The following is a 5580-nucleotide window of genomic DNA, read 5'->3' on the forward strand; positions in this document are numbered from 1 at the left end:
TTACAGTATTTTTTTTGCTGTACAGCATGACTGAAGCATGCAGGAGTGCATAGTGGTATGCACTGCTCCCTCAGAACCTGAAACGATGCCTGCTATTTTTAAATGTGCAACATGGTACTCACACGCAGCCCTCTGTAACTACATCAGTCACCTCAGCCTAGCAGTGTCCTGCTGGCTGCGTGGAAGATGGGGATCTACTTGTTGAGGGATTGAGGAGACAACAGCTTAAAGTAAAACAAAAAACCCTGCCTATCACACCAGAGAGAATGTTTCCTTAATCAAAAATTAGAGATTGCTTAAAACCCACAGACTTTCTACTTTGCCTCCAGTCATTTTTTCTGTCATGACAGTTAATTGATTTCCCTGACAGAGCAGAACATGGCCATCGTCATTTTGCTACTTGTATGTGGTAGATGGTCACACACATTTGACTGAGTTGCATTATCACATGCTCAGCTCTTTGGAGTCTCAGATTTGTTAATGTAAAAATCTTTTGTTATACAGGTTGAAAGTATTTTCTAATACCTGCTCTGTAGAACTGTAGTCTTGGAAAGAGCATGTTTCTCTCGTAAAATTAGAAGTCTAAATAGTATATCTAGAAATTGCAGTAGATAGCAAGTCTTTCAAAATATTTTGTGTTTCCATTGTTTCACAATACTTTATACACATTCAGAGCCTGCAGGAGCCTGGGTTGATCAACTTTAAGTAGTTTCCTCATTAGTAATGTTTTAAGTTATGGTTGATATACAGGGAGGGAGATAATAAAAATGTCATGTTTTCAACTCCTGATATTTCAGGCTGTTTGGTCAGATTTTGGTCATGTTTGCCTGTTTCATTGGAAAGAGCTGAAGAAAAAGTTAAATCTCTACTAATACCAATGGAATCAAAATTACTTCTGTACTTGCGTTTGACAGTGGATTTAATTCTGGGTATGTCTCCAGAAGTAAGAATTTAGAGCTCTTTATACTCTAATGTCAAAGTAATTGGTTGGTTTGGAGCTTTTTTCCCTCTTTACAAAATTAGGAACATGCATTTTCCGTACTTCAGCGGAGAAGCACAGGAGAGAGTGTTAGCTCTAAAAATATTTGCACAAGTTTAACTGATAGTAGCTTGCAAAAAAAATTGAGATCTATTTTCATTTTTTTTTTTATAAATCCCTTTTACTGCTGAGTCAAGAAGGCAGTGAGGTCATGGTGGATGTATGAGAACTGACCTGAATATTGATAGACCTAGCCACATACTTCAGTGTTTCCTTGAATGAAAGCACCCTCAGCAGGATGTTTTTCCCTTTTTCTATTTTTGCAACAAACACCTGATGATATGTCTTCTTTAATAACATAACTTGTGCACAGTCTGTTCTGAAAATGTGCTCTTGCAGTAGCACTACCTGCGTTTGCTGCCACAATAGTCCCTAGCGATGTGACCTCATTGAAAAGACACTGTCCTTTCCTAGCTGATTTTGAAGGGTGAAAGTTCTGGTTTTTACTAAGCATTGAAATAACATTTGTTTTCCCAAATATGAAGTTATTATAGAGGTATTACATGACTGCCTCAATTCTCGAGTGTTCCTTGAAATACTGAATTTACTTTGTAAGCTCTCTGGGACGGAAATCCTCATTTTGCCTTGCCTTTGGACAGTGCTTATCCCAGTGGCAACTGTAGTACGGGTCCCAACGCAACCTGATAAAAATAATTTTATAGACAGGGTTAAGCTGGAAAATGAGCTCTGTTATGTCTTTCCAGTCCTCCGGTACTTTGTGCTGAATATTGCTCTCTACATTAATTGTGGGAGATCTAAAAACATAGTTCTGGAACTGAGCATTCCCAGTTGAGGAATAACGTAGAATATTTTATTTTCTGTTAACATCTGTTTTGCTCTTGAGGCAATGTGCAAGTAGGGATGGGCATTGCAAGGTGTATTTGTGAGGAAAACAAGACAGCCCCTCTAGTTTTGTGTCCGTCACTGTGGAATAGAGTTGTGGTCCATAGCAAATTCCTGTTGCCATCTGCAGGTGCGAGTCTGCCCTAAAACATTGCTATTCCATCTTCAGCTTTGGCAGAGCTGAGTGGAAGTGGGAGCAGGCTACATTGCTACAGACCAGGACTGTACATGCTAGAGGATTCCCTTCTGAACTCTTCCAAGGCAGTCTCAGTCTAGACCAACACAACCAAATCGGGGATGTTGATTCCCAGATACCCTTGGGTGCACCAGAGCTTAGCAGGTGTTTAGTGCCTAGGGGGAGTTAGATACAAGCACTAGCACGTCTGTTGGAAATGAGGAGATACCAAAGCCAGCTACTAGGGAAAACAAAAATGGGAAGCATCTCTCAAAACTCATTTGTCTGGAAATCAGATACCGATTGCGGCTGTGATAAAATCATGTCTGCAAGACTTGCAGGTTAAGCTACGACTGCTTAAGTCATAGCTTAAATTCTTTCCTTTATTTTGCTGCCTGAGATCAGACTGTCTGTGTAGTCTGATTGGGTTTACTCTTCTCTTTGAAAACACAGCCAGAAGAGGCAGTAGTTTTAGTGATAATTATGTTTCATGAGGTAGTTTAATAGCTGCTCACCTAGAAAGTGAGATCATGTTCTACATCTTACTTAGCCTGAGGTTTAAACCCATATTCCTGTGATATGGAAGAAGAAACTAAGTTGGCTGGGAAGGTGCTAAACTACTCCTTTCCTTTTGACTTTAAGACAAGGTACAGAAAAGAGGCAATGTGAGAGGATGGAAGAGAGGGACTATTATTTTTGGCCAGTAAGGACAAAATCTTAGGCTTTGATTCTTCTCCAGACATGACTTAAGCATTTAGAGTTAAGGACTTGGGAATAAGGCATACAGTGATACTCTAAGCAGGGACTTGGAAACAGGCTGTGTATCTGTCCTAGATTGTTTATCTCATACCAGGTACAAAATTAACATGACCTAAGTAGGAAATAGTAACAAATAATAAGGTGAACAAAAGGATTTAGAAGACTGATGTAGATTTCAAGCTAACAAAACAAGAAAAAAAGGCTACCTTCTAGGTTGAAGGGTTAGTGTTGCAGGGGAAGGGCATGCTGTGCAGGGCAGCATCCTGAGTTGGGTCATCAACATTGTGGTTTGGAAACTCATTGCTTCTGGTTTCACACAGATCTGCCTCTGCACTTAGGATCCATCCTAAGCTAGGGTTTGCATTCTTCATCCTCTTCCTCACACAATCTTCTTTTCAAATACTGGTAAGTCCATGGTGTTACACAGATGAAGCTTTTTTCTTGAAACCTCTTGTCCTCAAACATGCATACTTCTGTCCTGCCAATGTGCATGGTCCCACGGAGTTCTCATCTGTACATCCTCTGGTGTTGATCCTATGGCAACTCATTGCCAGTGAGAGGCTGAACCTCAGAGTTCAATTCAGCCAGACACAGGGGGCTACAGGAGGCGAATTTGTGAGGAACGTGAGTTACAGACAATTCAGATTCTTCTGACTGTGGTCTCCTTGTGTTAATTACCATGCTCAGTATGACTTTTTTTCTTCTTGATATCACCCAGTTCTCTTCTAAAATCATATAACTATCATATAACTATCATATAACTATCATATAACTATGATAACTATGGATAAGAATATATTAATAGTTTCTTGGGAATTGTAGGAGAGAATACATGTTTTAAGTGTAGGGCATCTATGTTGGATTCCTGCAAATGTTTTTGCTGTTATTATTCTTTGCTTTAATGATTAACCTAGAAGCCATTATACCTTCTGGAGCAATTTCATTATCTTTGTGTTAATTTTAGAACATAAGAAGATGTCACCACAACAGCTTTTTGAATTTAGATTCCAAAACTACTTTTCATGCTACTCCATTTTTCTCAGGAGTGGATTCTAACTCGGTAGATTACTCAGTTTTGATGGCAGCTCAGTTTTCTGTATGTGCTTTAGTATACATCTAACTGAATCTGGATACTGTTCTGTTTTCCAACATTAATTCTATTTCCCCATAGCAGTATCTGCTAGCAAAAAAATCTGAAAGCTTTCCCACTCCGGAGTGAGTAACATTGACCTTAGGCCAATTTCCTTAAAACACGAAGTCCTACTGCTAGACATTAACTGTTGGCTTTTACTCACTCCAGTGAGTAAGCTGTGCTTACAAGCTTCTTCAAAACTACTCAGTTTAGGAAGCTGGCTGTCGTTGCCTGATACAACATTGCTCAGATGAAAGCATTTCAGTAGTTCACCTAGAAGTTTCTTATAGTAGAGCAGCAGGGAAAGCCTGTTGCAGAATTAGAAAGCCTAAACTGTGTTCACTCTATGAAACATACTTTCAGCAAGTAGCTTCTTTCTAGTTGAGCAATGTTGGCTCCAACATGCCTGAAGTTAGGACTATACAAAAACGCTTTGAAACCAAGGCTATCAAGAATATCCATGCCTGGGTAGTTCATTGAATAAATATTTTGCTTGATGCAGTACCCTCAGCACCTCTTCGGTGTTAGTTGAAACATTGGCGCTGATTCTGATTTTAAAACATCTCCCGGGCTGAGGAGGACATGTGCTTCACTTCAGTCCTGCAGGGTCTTTGCTAGGTTGTCCTCCATATGTAACATGGAAGAGCTGCAGTGTGGCCAGCTGTACTCAGCATGCAGGATTGACTTTTTCAGCCCCAATCTTATCTCTAATCCTAAATTACAGCAGGGATGCCAAGGAGTTCATTCCCTCCAACCTGCCTTGGGCAAACTAGAAGCTCCAGGCAACCTTCTGTCATTCCAGGTGTGGCACAAAGAGCCCGTGGGCTCCAAGCCGCTTCTCCTTCTGCCGAGGCAGCTGGGCGAGCCCAAGGACGGTTTGGAGAGCAGATGCAGTTCATTAGGTGTTTGTCTCGGTGTGGAGTCAGTACCCAAAGCCTGGATGACAGGATGCAAGAGGGCTTTGGAAACCCAGAGGAGGTTTCGGCTAGTCCTATCTCGCCCCCTCGGGCGTGCCTTAGCGGCGAGCGCTTTCACAGGCTGCCGTGGGGCAGATGGCTCCTCAGGGCGGCTGGTGGAGGGGGACGAGCCCGTCCACCCGTCGGTGGGGCTCGCGTGCGTGCCGAGAGCCCCGCTCCACGCCCCGGAGCGTAATTCCCGCCGACAACGCCCCTCTCCCGCGCTGTCCCGGCGGCCGGCTTTGAAATGCAGCCCCTCGCCCCGGGGGGACGGGAGGTGCCGGGTTGGGGGGGTCGCTCCGGGGCAGGGCTTGCGATGGGGCCGGCGGGGGAGGGCGGGCGGAGGCACCGCCCGGGCCGGCCCGCAGGCCGGGTGTCTCTGTTTCCCCGTAAATAAATCTCCCGGCGGCAGCCGGCCGTATAAATGCCGCTGCGGCGGCGCCGGCTCGCCCTGCCCCACGCCGGAGAGCGGGCGCGGGCGCAGGTGGGGCAGTGGGCGGCCGGGCGGGCGGCGGGGCCCCGGCCGAGCCGGCGCTTCAGGACGCGGACAGCGCTGCGGGGCGCGGCGGGGCCGGGCCGAGCCGCGCCCCGGGCTGAGGGCGGCCGGCGCGGGGAGCCGGCGGCGGGCCGCCAGGGGGTGCCGGCGCGGGCGCTGCCCTCCGCCTCAGGCAGGGCC

Source organism: Phalacrocorax carbo, chromosome 1, assembly GCF_963921805.1.
Source record: "Phalacrocorax carbo chromosome 1, bPhaCar2.1, whole genome shotgun sequence".
In the NCBI taxonomy this organism is placed as follows: domain Eukaryota; kingdom Metazoa; phylum Chordata; class Aves; order Suliformes; family Phalacrocoracidae; genus Phalacrocorax; species Phalacrocorax carbo.